General features: G+C 44.4%; 1 long non-coding RNA gene across 1 annotated transcript in view; it reads right to left on the reverse strand.

The window, feature by feature from the left end:
- Positions 1-15,615, reverse strand: part of LOC141048224 (uncharacterized) — a 91,034-nt gene extending 75,419 nt beyond the window's left edge. Inside the window, exons 1-2 of the long non-coding RNA XR_012219998.1 lie at positions 15,482-15,615; positions 11,305-11,482 (exon numbers count right to left, since the gene is read on the reverse strand). This is a non-coding gene — a long non-coding RNA (uncharacterized lncRNA). The remainder of the gene's footprint in view (positions 1-11,304; positions 11,483-15,481) is intronic.
- Between the last annotated feature and the right edge of the window lie 2,768 nt (positions 15,616-18,383).

Raw genomic sequence — 18,383 nt, forward strand, 5'->3', positions numbered from 1 at the left:
CTATAAAATAATTTTGTATTTTGCATAAGCGGCAAAACATAAAAATAATAAATGTGTGGTATTACAGTAATTGCACTGATTCGAAGAATAAAGTTGTCTTATCAATTTTACCACATGCGGAACGGCATAAAAAAACGAATTCCTTTGCTGGTTTTTGTTCATTCTGCCTTCCAAAAATCGGAATACAAAGTGATCAAAAAATGTTGCTTGTACGAAAATGGTAACAATAAAAAACATCAACTCGTCACGCAAAAAACAAGCCCTCAAATGACTCTGTGGGATGAACTATGGAAAAATTATAGCTCTCAAAATATGGCGATGCAAAACCTTTTTTTGTAAAAGTATTATTTAGTGTGCGACAGCAGCCCAGCCTAAAAATCTGAAAAAAATCTGATATCCCTGTATTCGCATCGACCTGAAGAATAAAGTCATCTTATCACTTATACCGCATGAAAAATGGAGTAAAAAAACTATTCTTGACGTGCTGTTGATTATTTCATTCTGCCTCCCAAAAATCACAGTAACGCTCGGCTCACATTTATCCTGCGCACTACGCTGAGTGCTTAGACTATGTGCACACGATGCATTTTTGATGCATTTTCGCAGCTTTTTTTATGGCCGTTAGGCTAGTTTCACACTTGCTTTTTTTTGCAGCGCGTTTTTCCCGCAAAAAAGCGCATTGAAAAAACGCATACAAAAGCATACAACTGCTGCGTTTTTTTCAAGCATTTTTATGAGCATGCATGAAAAAAACGCAGCGTTTTTATGCGTTTGTATGCGTTTTTAGTGCATTTTTACCGCGTTTGCAGTTTTTTCCAACATTAGGTGGCCCCTCACACTAACCCAAACCATGACTTTACTAACCCTAACCCTGACCCTAACCCTTAACCCTAACCCTTACCCTAACCCTAACCCTAACACTGACCCTAACCCTTAACCAAACCATACTTAACCCTAACCCAAACCCTAACTAACCTTAGCCCTAACCCTAACCCTGACCCTAACCCTTAACCAAACCATACTTAACCCTAACCCTGACCCTAACCCTTAACCAAACCATACTTAACCCTAACCCTGACCCTAACCCTAACCCTGACCCTAACCCTTAACCAAACCATACTTAACCCTAACCCTGACCCTAACCCCAACCCTAACCCTGACCCTGACCCTAACCCTAACCCTAAACCCCCTTAACTAACCCTAACTCTAACCCAAACCCCTAAATTCCATGGTTAACAAAAAAAAACGCATGTGCAAAAAAACGCATACATGAGCATGCCAGTGCGCACGTATGCGCATCCATAGGCTATAATGGCCATTTTTAGCGCAAAACATGCGCATACGTGCGCATGCGCTTTTTTGCAGGGCCAAAAAATGCAACATGCGTCTGGAAAATACAAACACACACCCCAAAAAAAAGCAGCGCATGAAAATCGCATACGTGCGCTTACCAGCGCGCAGGTATGTGCACCCATGTTAAATATAGGGGAAAAAACGCATGCGCACGTATGCGTTTTTTTCCAGCGCAAAAAAACGCAAATGTGAAACCAGCCTAAGTGGTCCAAGAATGCAATGGAATACTTACGCTAGGTAATTCAATGACAATCCTGAAGTGTTAGGCACATGATCAATAAATTTCCGTCTGTATTTGCAGCGTTTTATTTTCTGCAGTATATCAACTCTTTTTGCACTGCTGCAGCATTTTTGTCTCATTGACTTCAATAGAGTCAATCAAATCTGCAGCAAAAATGCAGGTGTAAAAAGGTTTGAGTCTTTGCTGCATAATTACTGCTTATTTACTGCAGATTTGCTGCCAAAAATGCTGTGAATTGCCAAAGGAAATTATGTCAGAAGGAGGAAGAGTGTGTGTGCGGAGAATATGTGTGTGAGCGGAGAATATGTGTGTGAGCGGTGAATATGCGACATTTCAGGGGCAGCTGAGAGCTGATGTTTTTATCCTGGGGGGTGCCAATATTTATGGCCCCTTCCCAGGCTATTTAAATCAGCCCGCAGCTGTCTGCCTAGCCTTTGCTGGTTTGATTTTATAGGGGGACCCCATGTCAATTTTTTTCTAGGGTTCCCTTGTAAATTAGCCAGTAAAGCCTAAGCAAACCACTGTGAGCTGATATTAATAGCCTGGGAGCCTTTATGGCTATTGGTTCTTTCCCAGAATAATAATATTAGCCATTGGCTTTCCCTCTGCTGGTTATGAAAATTATGAGGGAGCCCACACAATTTTTTTTTTATATTTTTTTGAAAAATAAACAGATATTGCATTTCACGCAGATTTCTGACAGTTGCTGTTTTGTTACACCATATGTAGGTTAATTATGTTAAAGCTCCTACATAGGCTGGTGACTGTCTGCGTTTTTGTTTTTATTTAACTCTTTATGTACCGTTTTATTAATGAGGGTATCTGGCTGATACCTGTTCATTACTAAACCTTGGGCTTGGTAATATATATATATATATATATATTACAGTATATCTATATTCACTTTTATTTGTTTTGTGTGTGTAAACATTATAAATTTGAACATGGTATGTAACGACATTATGATCTTCAATGGAGAATGGAAAAGAAGAGGTTGAACAAGGAAATGACATGACATCACAATTTTTTAATTTTTTATAATGAATTTACAAAAACACACGAAAAAACACATGCAAAAACGCATTAAAGAGCGTGTATTTTCTGCTGCATTTTTCTGCCAAGAGATGCAAAAATCTTGCAGAAATTTCTGCAAGCAAATACGCAACGTGTGCACATAGCCTTACATCAAGGTTTCCGTGTAAATCTCTAAACATATGATTCAGATGGCACCCCCGGTGAACAATTCCCTGCAATAAGTCATCTGGACTCACTGTGGACATCATCTGGCCTGTGATCCGGTGGTGTCCTTTTTAGGCATCTTTTCAGGCTCGCACAAAATCACAGTCGGCCACAGTTTTGTGCACCTCTGAAAAGCCAGACACCGCTAAACAGAGTCCAGAGTAATTTCACTGCTTCATTAGTGAATGGATCTGTCAGGGACTTCATCTGAATGACGTGTTTCACATATTTAGATGTAAATCCTGATGTAAGTGCTCAGTGTAGAGAACAGTATAAAGTGGGGAAAAAAGTATGTAGTCAGTCACCAATTGTGCAAGTTCTCCCACTTAAAAAAATGAGAGGCCTGTAATTGACATCATGGATAGACCACAACTATGAGAGTCAAAATGAGAAAACAAATCCAGAAAATCACCTTGTCTGATTTGGCAAGATTTATTTTTCAAATTATGGTGAAAAATAAGCATTTGGTCACCTAAAAACATGCAAGATTTCTGGCTCTCACAGACCTGTAACTTTTTCTTTAAGAGGCTCCTCTGTCCTCCACTCATTACCTGTAGTAATGGCACCTGTTTGAACTTGTTATCAGTATAAAAGACACCTGTCCACAACCTCAAACAGTCACACTCCAAACTCCACTATGCTAAAGACCAAAGAGCTGTTGAAGGACACCAGAAACAAAATTGTAGCCCTGCACCAGGCTGGGAAGACTGAATCTGCAATAGGCAAGCAGCTTGGTGGGATGAAATCAACTGTGGGAGCAATAATAAGAAAATGGAAGACAAACTCAGGGGAAATTGCACAACAAATTATATGGTTAATTTCATTTTCTTTCGTTACCCTTGTGAAAATTAACAATTTGGGGCTAAGGCAACATTTTTATGGGAAATATTTTTTTTTTTTAAATCTTCACATCTCAACTTAATAGAATTCTATGACACACCTGTGGGTTCAGTCTACTCTCCACACCTCTAGATAAATTTCTTGAGGGAAGTGGTTTCCAAAGCGGAATCACTTGTAGGAAGATTCCAAGCTTTAGGCACATCAGGGGCTCTCCAAACCTGAAGTGGCAACCTCTGTCAATTCCAGGCAATTTTGCATGTTTAAAAGTCAAATGGTGTTCCTTCTGGAGCGCCCTCACTCGCCAGGGCTGTGGGGTACTCGGTACCGGGCCAGTTGATCTTCTCAACGGGAGTTGTCACGGCAGCAGTGACCCGGTCCATGGCCCTGGGGCTCCATTGCAAAAGGGGTTGTTTCAGTGTGCTTATGGTGGTGAAAGTTTATAAGTGGTTCGTAACGTCACCGGTGGTGTTCGGCAAATGTTAAGCCGACGCTGGAACAGATGGTGTAGTGCAGCAATGATGTTATAGCCCTCCACAGGCAGGGCTGTAGTCCCAGAGCAGTGTAGGGGAAGTGACACTTAGATGGTGTAGTGTCGGGCGCAGGAGGGATGTAGCGGTGTCGGGCAGGCTGGCGGAGGAATAAGTGGAGGACACCAGGGCATGTAGTTCCAAAGCTTTACTCACAGTCTGTTGTGGTACAGGTGCCCGCATCCGTGCTGTGTCCTCCGGGTCAGGTGCTCAGCCAACTTCCAGGCAATATGAAGTACTCCTTTCCAACACGCCGCCAACATATGTGCCTTTTCTGAACGTCACCCTCTTAGCGCCTTTGAATGAAGTACTCACAGTACTGAGTTACACTGGAGTTCCTCCTGTCAGATGTTCCCTTGAACTCTACTTGTACGGCAGACAGCTGTAGCCTACTTCGGGGACTCCTACCTAGTCACGGCTCACACACGTTGCTGTTGTGCCCCCAAGTCTGGTGTGGGAATGAAGTGGTCTCTACTTCAATTCCTCCGGTGTCTGCTGCAGGACAATTAGTATCCATACAACCTCGGGGACCGGACCCCGGCCTTGCGCTTAGAACTTGGGAAGGGTTCTCCTCTAACCCTGGTCCTTGTTCTCTTATTCTCCTCACGTTCCGTACTAATTCTTTGTTTCTTATGGAGAGTCAGGCTTTCTATCCACGTTCCTTTCTTGTGCCAGCGGACCTAGATCACTGAGGTCAGCTGCAGCACTTCCTTCATCCATCCCACTCAGGGGATCTTCTTTCACAGACTGATCTCGTCAGACTCCTGTAACTAACTGCCTAAATCCTATCCTCTTCCCGCTCTTTTAGTGCAAACTAAACTCCACCCGCCTCCCAGCACGCTTCGTGTTCCAAGCAGGGAGCCACCAAAGGGTGCTTTGCTACACTACTATGTTGTGTGGGATGCAGGTGTTGGAGTGTGGTCAGGTGTCTTCACCTTACCTGGATGGTGGGGTACCACACCTCAGGAGGAGGTGCAGTACCTCTGTGGCGACTGAACCCTCAGGGGCGCCACACTTCCCTTCTGAGTTCTGCCATGCGCCCAAACAGTAGCTTTGCACCATATATGGAGTATCGGCATACTCAAGAAAAATTGAACAACAAATTGTATGGTCCATTTTCTCCTGTTACACTTGTGAAAATGAAAATTTGGAGATAAAGTAACATTTTTGTGGGACTAAATCAAATTTTCATAGTTTCCTTCCACATTAATTTAATTTCTGTGAAGCATCTGAAGGGTTAATAAACTTCTTGAATGTGATTATGAGCACTTTAAGGGGCTCAGCTTTTAAAATAGTGTAACTTTTGGGTATTATCTGTCACATAGGCCACTGAAAGTCACTTCAAATGTGATGTGGTCCTTAAAAAATTGATTTTGTAAATTTTGTTGGAAAAGTAAGAAATTGCTGATAAACTTTTAACCCTTTTAACTTCCTAGCAAAATAAAATGTTTAAAAAATAATGGTGATGTAAAGTAGACATATGGCAAATGTTATTTATTAACTATTTTCTGTGATATAACGATCTGGTTTATGGACATAAAAATGAAAATTTGAAAATTGCACAATTTTCACACCATTTGCCAAAAATTATGATATTTTCACAAAAAAACACAAAAAAAGACCTAAATTTACCAGTAACATAAAGTACAATGTGTCATGAAGAAACAATCTCCGAATCACTGGGATCTGTTGAAGCGTTCCAAAGTTATTAAGAGATATAGTGACACTTGTCAGAATTGTAAAATTTGGCCTGGTCATGAAGGTGAAAACATGTTGTGGGGGAACAATAGGCCATTTTCTGATAACAAATTCCTTTTATGTCCCCTTCACACGTCAGTATTTCCAGTATATGTGGATGTGGCATCTGTTTTTTTTTTCACGGTCACCATACGTATCTATTATAACCTATAGGAATGCTCACATGTCCATGTCTTCACATGGACCATGTGTCCGTGTAAACCACGCAGAGACATGTCCATTTTTTACCAGCAGCATAGATGACACGTACCAATACAAATCTGTGTGCCAACCATGTTCTCACCTTTTTAATGTTGCAAAGTATAGGAGAAGCTTGCAATTTTTTAGCCATAATGAAAAAACCTTGATGTCACACTGAGGACACACTGATCCAAGACCTTGATGTCCCCGGTACAGGTTTTTCCGGTACCGGTTTTAAACGGACGTGTGAAGGGGGCCTTAACATAACTTGAGGAAATGAGTACACCACCATAAGTGGCTGGTAATTACTTTGATCTGAAAGGATCATAGTGGAAATCTAATTTTCACCGTGTATAAGGATTGCTGTATGGCTGCTAACTTTTTTTCTTTCAGATATTACAGATAGGTTACAGTGACAGCCTGAAGCCTAAAAGAGGACCACACATCTGCAATAATCATAAGGTACCTGCAGGCTTGGGCTGGCCCACCAGAGAACAGGACCTCTAGACCTCTAAGCTCAGGGGCCCCCAGCCAGTGGCGAGTCGCTAATAGCAGCACACCCAGCTGCTATGGGGGGCCATCCCGGTGCCAGCAGCTGCTGGAGACAGGAGCCTGTCCTCGCTTGCTAAATAGAAATGAATATTCACGCTTACCCACGCCCCATGAATACAAATTCACTTCAATAGCGGGCAGTGTTAGCCGCATGCTGAGGCTAACACTGCCCGCATGCAAAGCCGGTGTGGCTGCATCGGGGCCCCAGAGGTGGGCGGCTGTTTCAGATAGAAAGTTGCTGGGATGTGCTGCGGCTGCGGGGAACGTGCGGAGAGGTGAGTGGTGCTGTGTGTGTCTGCCTGTGTGTGTGTGTGTATGTGGTGCGGTGCTCTCTGTGTGTGTTAGTAAGAGTGGTGCAGTAATGTGTGTGTGTGAGAGTGGTGCTGTGTGTGTGAGAGTGGTGCTGTGTGTATTGAAGATTGGCAATGATGTGGGTGAAGGAGAGAGCAGTGATGGGGTGGTGGGGGGAGGAAGAAATGATGGCGGTGGTGGAATGGGCAATGATGGACGTGGTGGGGGAGAAGGCAATGATGGTTGTGGTGGAATGGACAATGATGGTAGTGGTGGAAAGGACAATGGTGGTGGGGAGGAGGCAATGATGGAGGTGGTTGAATGGGCCATGATGAAGGTGGTGGAAAGGGCAATGATAGTGTTGGTGGGTGAGAAAGCAATGATGGACGTGTTGATGAGGCAATGATGGGGGTGGAAGAGGAGAACAATGATGGAGGTGGCGTGGGCCTGCATTATACCTTATGAGGAGGGCTGCATTATGCCCTATGAGGGGGCTACAGTATATTCTATGGGGGGCTGGCTTATGAGGGGATTGCATTATATTCTGAGGGGGCTGCATTATATTCTGTAGAGGGGCTGCATTATATCATATGAGGGTGCTACATTATATTCTATGGAGGCTGCATTATACCTTATGAGGGGGTTGCATTATATTTTGTGGGGTGCTGCATTATACCCTACAGTTGTGGCCAAAAGTATTGACACCCCTGCAATTCTGTCAGATAATACTCAGTTTCTTCCTGAAAATGATTGCAAACACAAATTCTTTGGTATTATTATCTTCATTTAATTTGTCTTAAATGAAAAAACACAAAAGAGAATGAAGCAAAAAGCAAAACATTGATCATTTCACACAAAACTCCAAAAATGGGCCAGACAAAAGTAATGGCACCCTCAGCCTAATACTTGGTTGCACAACCTTTAGCCAAAATAACTGCGACCAACCGCTTCCGGTAACCATCAATGAGTTTCTTACAATGATCTGCTGGAATTTTAAACCATTCTTCTTTGGCAAACTGCTCCAGGCTCCTGATATTTGAAGGGTGCCTTTTCCAAACTGCCATTTTTAGATCTCTCCACAGGTGTTCTATGGGATTCAGGAGGTCTGGGCACCTTAGAAGTCTCCAGTGCTTTCTCTCAAACCATTTTCTAGTGCTTTTTGAAGTGTGTTTTGGGTCATTGTCCTGCTGGAAGACCCATGACCTCTGAGGGAGACCCAGCTTTCTCACACTGGGCCCTACATTATGCTGCAAAATTTGTTGGTAGTCTTCAGACTTCATTATGCCATGCACACGGTCAAGCAGTCCAGTGCCAGAGGCAACAAAGCAACCCCAAAACATCAGGGAACCTCCACCATGTTTGACTGTAGGGACCGTGTTCTTTTCTTTGAATGCCTCTTTTTTCTCCTGTAAACTCTATGTTGATGCCTTTGCCCAAAAAGCTCTACTTTTGTCTCATCTGACCAGAGAACATTCTTCCAAAATGTTTTAGGCTTTTTCAGGTAAATTTTGGCAAACTCCAGCCTGGCTTATATATGTCTCGGGGTAAAAAGTGGGGTCTTCCTGGGTCTCCTACCATACAGTCCCTTTTCATTCAGACGCTGACGGATAGTACGGGTTGACACTGTTGTACCCTCGGACTGCAGGGCAGCTTGAACTTGTTTGGATGTTAGTCGAGGTTCTTTATCCAACATCCGCACAATCTTGCGTTGAAATCTCTTGTCAATTTTTCTTTTCCGTCCACATCTAGGGAGGTTAGCCACAGTGCCATGGGCTTTAAACTTCTTGATGACACTGCGCACGGTAGACACAGGAACATTCAGGTCTTTGGAGATGGACTTGTAGCCTTGAGATTGCTCATGCTTCCTCACAATTTGGTTTCTCAAGTCCTCAGACAGTTCTTTGGTCTTCTTTCTTTTCTCCATGCTCAATGTGGTACACACAAGGACACAGGACAGAGGTTGAGTCAACTTTAATCCATGTCAACTGGCTGCAAGTGTGATTTAGTTATTGCCAACATCTGTTAGGTTCCACAGGTAAGTTACAGGTGCTGCTAATTACACAAATTAGAGAAGCATCACATGATTTTTCGAACGGTGCCAATACTTTTGTCCACCCTCTTTTTTATGTTTGGTGTGGAATTATATCCAATTTGGCTTTAGGACAATTCTTTTTGTTTTTCTTCATTTAAGACAAATTAAATGAAGATAATAATATCAAAGAATTTGTGTTTGCAATCATTTTCAGGAAGAAACTGAGCATTATCTGACAGAATTGCAGGGGTGTCAATACTTTTGGCCACAACTGTATGAGGGGGGCTGCATTATATTCTATGAGGGGGGCTGCATTATATTCCATGAGGGAGGCTACATTATATTCTATAAGGGGGGCTACATTATATTCTATGAGAGGGCTACATTATATTCTATGAGGGAGCTACCCCAACCCCTGCTACATAATTAAGACATGTACTACCTTATATTATACCCTGATATTAGCGCATTTTACCACACAATTGGTGGTCTTGTATATAAAATAGATAAATATCTGGGTCTGGATGGCATACACCCACGAGTACTAAAATAACTAAGTAATGTAATAGACAAACCATTATTTCTTATATTTAGGGACTCTATAGCAACAGGGTCTGTTCCACAGGACTGGCGCATAGCAAATGTGGTACTAATATTCAAAAAGGGCTCTAAAAGTGAACCTGGAAATTATAGGCCAGTAAATCTAACCTCTATTGTTGGTAAAATATTTGAAGGATTTCTGAGGGATGTTATTATAGATTATCTGAATGAGAATAACTGTTTAACGCCATATCAGCATTGGTTTGACATGAGCGATTGCTCATAAACCCATCTAATCAGTTTTTATGAAGAGGTAAGCTATAGGCTGGACCAAGGTGAGTCATTGGACATGGTATATCTTGATTTTTCCAAAGCGTTTGATACCATGCCACACAAGAGGTTGGTACACAAAATGAGAATGCTGGGTCTGGGGGAAAATGTGTGTAAATGGGTAAGTAACTGGCTTAGTGATAGAAAGCAGAGGGTGGTTATAAATGTGTTAGGAGTCAGGTTCCTGCGTCTGCTCTGCAGGAATCCAGACCCTTACATTCTGCGGTCACTTGCTCTTTATCTACTGCAGAGGAGATTGCCTTACAGCAAATCTCTCCAGGGGCTAAGTCCCTCTGTCCTCCTGCTGAGCATGCTCATGAGGTGGTTTCCCATTGGAGATCGGGAGTCATGTGCTCAGGTCCTGCTCCAGATCTCATTGGTCCTTCTTGGAGATCTGGAAGCTTCCGGAAGGTCCCGGCTGCTATAAAAAGCGCGCATGGCCGTTCTGCCATGCGCTAGTATAGACTTTACTGCTATGTGTGAATGGTGACGGATGTATGATTCTGGTGACTGACTTATTATGAAACCCCTTCCCTCTGATATATCTCGCATGTGGTCAGGGAGTTAGTTCAGTAGTCTGCGCCAGTCTGTGGCAAGTCTTAGGCCACTGTGCACACCGCACCTCTGCGCTAGCGTCCAACATAGCGCCTGCTTTGTAGCTGTGTCATCCAGCGGAAGTGTCCTGCGCCGCGCTGCAGATGCAGCCCTTCTTGGCATTCGCAGTAGCGACGCTGCACACATGGTAGGTCTAAACGGACGCAGCCCCTCTGTCTTAGTTCCTGCTCCTGTGACCTTATACCGTGTGTGCATTTACCTGAGGCCTGTGACTCTAAAAGGCTCAGCTTTTTTGTATGTTTTTGTTGCGGCGCCTCTGTGTGTGAACAGAGCCCGCTCTGCGCACTTCGGGTGAAGTTGAACCCGTGCGCATTATATCGCCATATTGCTCGTCTGCCATTACTCAGCAGCGGTTGTAATACCTACTGCCCGGTGGACCCCGAGCGGCGAACAGACTTTATCATTATTTTTATTTAGTGCGTTCTGCCGTTCCTAACAAAATGGTATATTCTCTAACTGGGTCGCTGTGACCAGTGAAGTACCACAGGGGTCGGTGTTGGGACCTATTCTCTTCAACATATTTATTAATGATCCGGTAGAAGGTTTACACAGTAAAATATTGATATTTGCAGATGATACAAAACTATGTAAAGCAGTCAATACAAAAGAAGATAGTATTCTGCTACATATAGATCTGGATAAGTTGGAAACTTGGGCCAAAAGGTGGCAGATGCAGTTTAACAATGATAAATGTACGGTTATACACATAGGAAGAAGTAATCAATATCACCATTACACAACGGGAAACCTCTGGGTAAATCTGACATGGATAAAGACTTGGGGATCCTAGTTAATGATAAACTTACCTGGAGCAGCCAGTGCCAGGCTGCCAAGCCAAGGCCAACAGGATCATGGGGTGCATTAAGGGGTCTGGATACACATGATGAGAGCATTATACTGCCTCTGTACAAATCCCTGGCTAGTCCACACATGGAGCACTGTGTACACTTTTGGGCACTGGTCCTCTGGAAGGATATAATGGATCTAGAGAGAGTACAAAGGAGGGCAACAAAATTAATAAAGGGGATGGGGGAACTACAATACCCAGAGAGATTAGCAAATTTATGATTATTTAGTCTAGAAAAAAGGCTACTGAAGGGCGATCTAATAACCATGTATAAGTATATAAGGGGACAATACAAATATCTCTCCGAGGATCTGTTTATACCAAGGAAGATGATGGTCACAAGGGGGCATTCTCTGCATCTGGAGGAGAGAAGGTTTTTCCACCAACATAGAAGAGGATTTTTTACCTTAAGGCTATGTGCCCACGTATGCAGAAAATTTCTGCATGAAAACCGGGCTCCTTCCCAGAAAACGCGCGTTTTTTTCCGTGCGTCCCCAGTCTCTTAGAAAATAGCTAAAAATGTGGACTTTCCCACAAAATTAATGAGCATGCTGCGTTTTTTACCGCGATGCGTTTTTTCGCGGAAAAAAACGCATCAATATACACAATAAGTGCAGAATACATTAAAATGAATGGGATGCTTCTTTTAAGCGATTTTTAAGCGTTTTTGCCGGTAGAAACGCTTAAAAAAACGCAAAAAAAAAACGCTTACGTGTGCACACAGCTGTAGGGCAGTGAGAATCTGGAAATCCTTGCCTGAGGAGGTGGTGATGGCAAACTCAGTCGAGGGGTTCAAGAGAAAAGAGGAAATCCTGGCACTCACATGTGTTGATTTAATTAACTTTATTCCACATCACAGCAAATTAAATCAAAACAGCATAAAGCAAATTAAATCAACACATGTGAGTGCCGGGACTTCCTCTTTTCTTGGATGAATCATTCCTTCCACGTGCACCACGATAACGACTGGAGTGCCAACTATTTTTCATTATCATAGGGGTTCAAGAAAGTCATGGATGTCTTCCTGGAGCATAACAATATTGTATCTAAGGCCTCTTTCACACTTCCGTTTTTGACAATCAGTCAAGATCCGCCAATTTTGAAAAAAAACGGATTCGCCATCCGTTTTTTTCCCCATTGACTTTCATTATTGGCGAATCCTGACTGATTGCCGTCCATTGCATCCGTTTTTTTGAGGATCCGCCACAATGTTAGTGTCCGTCAACATCCTCAAAGATTTCTAAACGGAGCTTGCAACGTTTTTTTTGCCAGCGGATCCTCCAGACACTGAATTAACCCCAAAATCTGTCTGAAAAAAAAATCTCTCTCTCCCCCTCCCCCTCCCCTTCCTGGCCAGTGGTTCCTTTAAATTTCCTCATTTTCAGGATCCGTCTAAAAACGGATCCTGTGCCATCCGTTCACATCAGTTGACAACGGATCCGCTTGTCTGCCTTTTTGGCGGATTGTAACTGATGCAAATAACTGAAGTGTGAAAGAGGCCTAACAGTTATTAGGTTCTTTAGAAGGACGCAGATGTGGGGATTTATTCTCACGGAATACAGGCTGAACTGGATGGACAAATGTCTTTTTTCGGTCTTGCTAACTATGATACAAAGTATTTATTTCTATGTAGCTACATAGTGGGCCTCAAGAATGATTTTCTCTGGTGGGCCCAAGGTGCTCCAGTCCGACACTGGGTGCCTGTCACTATAACACTAATATTATGTATTCCAAAGCATTATAGAAGCTGCTTGAGGTCCCTTAAGAGAACAAATGTAAATTAATTCCCCCAAAAAATATTTGTAAAGGCCGGTAAAATACAGTAAACTTTTCTTTTTTGCCAAACAGTAAAGATTAAAAAAAACCTATGAGGGGATCAGTGCTTTTTTCACATGATTATAGTGAAAGCTAAAGTGAATGTGACAGCAGATACATGCTCCCCAAATCGTGAGCAGCATGTATCAGGCATCGGCTGTATGAACAATGCTAGGTATGGTTGACTCTGAAACCCTGCAGCATTTCAGAGAAAACATACTTTAAAAGTCACTGGGGAACATGGCACACTGTAGACAAGTTGGACAGGTGAGTCCCTAGTGACAGCTCCCCGCCCTCTGCACTGGACTGACAGGTCTCTGCCTATGGCTGGGGTCACACTTGTGAGCGCAATGCGAGAAACTCGCATCAATACCCAGCACTGCCACGGCACTCGGGACCCGAGTGTGCGGCTGCTTGTCTTTCTATGCAGCTGAATGCTCCGGTCCGAACCGCCAGCGGCAGTGCTGGGTATTGAGGCGGAGACTCGCATTGCGCTCGCAAGTGAGACCCCGGCCTATGTGCGTGTATAGGCACAGACCTGTCAATGAAAGGCTGTGCTCAGGGAAAATCTGCCGGGTACCCATCTGTCTAACTAGTCTCCCGTGTGGCTCGGTTTCAGAATCAAACTGTCAGCCAGTGCCTAAGACATTCTATCCCTGGATCGGGCAGCATGTATCTGGTGTCAGGTTCACCTTAAAGGGAACCTGTCATGTCCGATAACGGTATTAACCTGCAGATACAATGTGAATCTGCAGGTTTATGGCATTATGGGAAAATGACACCTGGGAATAAATTCACTTTTTCCTCACGGGAGTCGCCTACTATAAGTCATGCAGGCACTGCATAGCAATAAACCACAGAAGAACATAACGCGCGATGAGGCGCCTGTGGAGGACCGCATTAGCAGACCACCATTTATATGTAAGTGCCCAGACTTAGCTTTGTTACCACAGTAGCCATTCTTAGGCAACATAATAGTACCTATTGTGTATTGACAGCCAATACTAAGGGAATGCTAATTAGTTTATGGTTACATCTGTGAATTACAATGTGCACTATGTTTACATAATAAGTAGGTCGGTCTTTTGGCGTTGTTTACTCCTATTACATGTTTGTAGTGACCTTGAAATTGTATTTTGTATATTAACTGTTCACTTTTATATACCAGTCTATTATCAATAAAGACTTATTAACTTTAATGGCATGATATACTTGTTTATGTTCTTCTGTGGTTTATCACTATAGTGAGTTGTGCCATTTTTTCACCTATGGGTTTTTGTGCTATATACTGCATAGCTATAGCAGCAACTGCTCACATCACTGAGAGCGTAAGCTGTAAGCACATCCGACACTGACTGAAAGCCGGCTCCACACTGATCTACTGCTGATCTGGCTGTCAGTCAGTGCCTAGCTGTGCTTGTAGCCACCTCTTGCAGTGCTGTGACTAGTGACTGTAGCCACAGGGGCATGCCTCTATGACTGAAAGCCAGCAGTTCCCGGGAGGAATAAAGCTCATTTTCTCCTGGCTGCTTCACTTTATAATGCTATTAATCTGCAGATGAACCCTATATCTTCAGTTTAATAGTGTTATGTGACGTGACAAGTTCCCTTTAAGGCCGGGTTCACAACTGCGAGTGTGATGCGAGAAACTTGAGCATCAATACCCAGCAATGCCGCCGGTACTCAGGACTGGAGTATGCGGCTGCATGTAATTCTATGCAGTCGCATGCTCCGGTCCTGAGTGCCGGCGGCAGTGCCGGGTAGAGTTGAGCGAAACGGGTCGGTCATATTCAAAAGTCGGCGACTTTCGCTGAAGTCGGCCGACTGCCATCTTACTTCTGCCGATATTAGCATTAGGGAGAGGTTGCTGCTGCTGATTCAGAATAAGGGAGAGCATTAGGCAGGGAAGAAGAACCAAAAAACTGCTTCTGCTGTTAGCAATTTCCACTTACAACACAACACTTTGTGTGCAGTGACCGGGGAGGCTATATTTTTGTGCATCAGCTCTGTTGGTTATTAGGCTGCCTAATAAGGCTCCCTGATAGCTGCATTGCTGTTTGCACACTGCTGTGCAAACTGCTTTTTTTAAAAGCAAAAATACTTTTCTTCCTCTTTTCTGCACAGTTACCAAGCGTTCATGTACAGCACCATGGAATCAATGGTGCTATATAAATAATAATAATAATAATTTTTCCACCCTTTTGTGTGTGCAGCAGTCCTGCTTATTAGGCTGCCTGCGTCCATACGTGGACTGAGAGCATCATTGTCAGCGTCCTCAAATCTCTAGTGAGATCCAAATTCTCACCAATTGTCACGCTCACCTGTTGTAGCTGTCAGGAGTGGCGTGACAGGCGAGCGTCAGCGGGCCCTGAAGATGCTGAGACTACAGGGGAAGTTAACTCTTGGTGGCCAGGCAGGAGCGCAATATCTGAGATCAGGAAAACGGTCACAGGACCTGCGGGAGGGGAGAAGCGATGGAGAGGCACTCAGTATCCGCAGGACCTTCCACCATGTGACCGCTTGTCAGAGGAGGGGGCGGGGCTTACCCCCGGGACGCAGCGGTGACAGGCAGGAGATTAAGTCACACAGGGGCTGAGCAGTGGGGATAGTCAGATAAAGCAGGGGGTCATACACAAATCTAGCAACGCAGTACAGACTCAGAATGGCAGAGGATCGCCAGGTGCAGCAGAGGGTCAGACACGGGTCGGGCAACGCAGTACAGAATCAGGATGATAGAGAGCAGTCAGGGGAAGCAGAGGGTCATACACGGGTCGAGCAGTACAGTACCAAATCAGAAACCAAGAGACGTAAACCAAGTCCAGAACAGATCATACACCAAACAACGTACGAGAACAGGTGAGAGGCACTAGCGATGCAGGGTCAGGAACACTCTAGTTAGGAGTATAAACGACAGGGAGGGGTGCTCACCTAAGGCTATAAAAACCATCCCTGGCGTCAAAGAGAGGCTCTCCCTATTAACCCCTGCACCATCTGTCCAGAATCCTGAATAACTCATGACACCAATCCTATAGACACCCTCCACCTTGTCATACACCATCCAATTTCAGCCTGTTACATTGAGGTGTAATCTCTCCTGGGCCTGAGACAATAGTTCAGCGTCTTCAAATCTATAGTGAGATTCAAATGCTAACCAATCCTATAGACACCTTTCCACCTTGTCATACACCATCCAATTTCAGCCTGTTACATTGAGGTGTAGTCTCTCTTGGGCCTGAGACAATAGTTCTGCTTCCTCAAATCTATAGTGAGATTCAAATTCTCACCAATAGTTGATACACCTTCTACCTTGTTTTACAGTACCATAAAGCTGATGTTATTTTGGGTACATTTTCACAAAAATGAGGAAGTATAGTGGAAGACGCCATGGAAGTGGGCGGGGGTTGCCAGCTGGTCCCGATGGTGGTGGTGGTGTTCCATCTGTTGGTAGTGGCAAAAGCACAATAGCACCTAAGGCAGGAGGTGTTGAGCCTGCGTCATCGTCTGGCTCCACAAGGCCTCGAAGGCTCTCTTTTCTGGGAGTAGGTAAACCACTTTTAAAGCCGGAGCTTCAGTAACAAGTTTTGGCTTACATTGCTGACACAGCCTCCAGCTCTCTCGCCTCCTCTTCTGAAGTTTCAAAAAATAAAAGCAGTTGTCAGTGGAGGCTTTTGGTCAGGAACAACACCTTTCCTTGTGTCCTTCACCCCTACCAAAAGTGAAGGATGTGGCAGGCCACACTGCCGATTACTCCATGGAGCTATTTTCACATACCATGCCTGGGTTAGCAAGTCAAATCGTGAATTCCCCAGTTCAAGATGAATCTGACATGGAGTGCAGTGATGCACAGCCACTGCTAGATTTTTCTGCTGGTACATTCACTACATTGTCCTCGCAGTGAACTGAGGCAGAAACAGACCCTGATGAAACTCAGGTGCCCCTTCCCGCATACTATACCACCTTACACGGTGACACAGAGGAAGGTGCACATGAAATTGAAGAGGAGGTGATGGATGACCCAGTTGTTGACCCAGATTGGCATCCATTGGTGGGAAGAGGGTGCCGCTGCCAATAGCTTAGTAGAGGAGGATACGCAGCAGGCAACGACATCTCAACAGCTGTTATCTTGCAGGACCGTAGCAGTCCAAAAATGTGTTACAAAAACCAAAAGGGTTGCAGGACAGCTTGGCCAGACGGTCAAATTAGCACAGCGTGCAAGGTCTCAAAATGTCTTCCATAGTAGGAAGAGTGCAGTGAGGCACTTTTTTGAACAAAATCCTAATGATCAGGCAAAAGTTATCTGTAAGAAGTGCGCAAAGACCTTTAGCCGAGGGAAAAATCTGAGAAATTTGAATACCAGTTGCATGCTTAGACATTTAACCACCATGCACTTTCAAGCGCGGACGGACTACCAAACCTCACGTACCACATGTGCACCTGCTCCGAATGAAGGTAGTCAGCAACGCTACATCGCTTCCCCCACTGTAAGCCCACCGGTTAGTACACCACCAGCAGCAAATGTCGAGGTGTCGTCGCAAGGGCAAAGCAGTCATGGAATCACAATGTTATTGCTACGAAAGACTGAATCTAGGCCATCAGCAACACCACCAACACCATCACCAACCCTCTCTCAGTCCGCCATGTCCACAGCTAGTTCCACCATATGCAGCTCTCAAGTCCAGCTCACCCTACCAGAGACTCTGAGTAGGACAAGAAAGTACTCATCCTCTCATCCGCGTACACTGGCTTTGAACGCCCACATCGCCAAACTAATCTCGTTAGAGATGATGTCCTACCGGTTGGTTGAAAGCAAAGCTTTCCGCGAGCTCATGGCCTACACAGTACCACGCTATGATCTACCCAGTCGGCACTTCTTTTCACGAAAAGCCATCCCAGCCCTCCACGTGCATGTGAAAGACCGCATTGTCCATGCACTCAAGCAATCAGTGAGTGGAAAGGTGCACCTCACAACAGATGCATGGTCCAGTAGGCATGGCCAGGGCCGTTACGTGTCCATAACTGCGCACTGGGTTAATGTGGTGGATGAAGGGTCCACAGGGGACAGCGGCAGTGGGACATTGCTGCCTAGCCCACGGTATAGGAAACAGTTGGCTGTAGGCGTTCAACCCTCCTCCTCTAGAAGCGAATGCTCGTCTACAGAGCGCAGTCGCACGAGCACTCCATCCGCAGCTGCCAGTGTTGCACACGAGGTGTCCCACTATCGAA

Source organism: Dendrobates tinctorius, unplaced genomic scaffold (assembly GCF_039654945.1).
Source record: "Dendrobates tinctorius isolate UK_male_01 unplaced genomic scaffold, ASM3965494v1 ptg000133l, whole genome shotgun sequence".
Classification (NCBI taxonomy): Eukaryota; Metazoa; Chordata; class Amphibia; order Anura; family Dendrobatidae; genus Dendrobates; species Dendrobates tinctorius.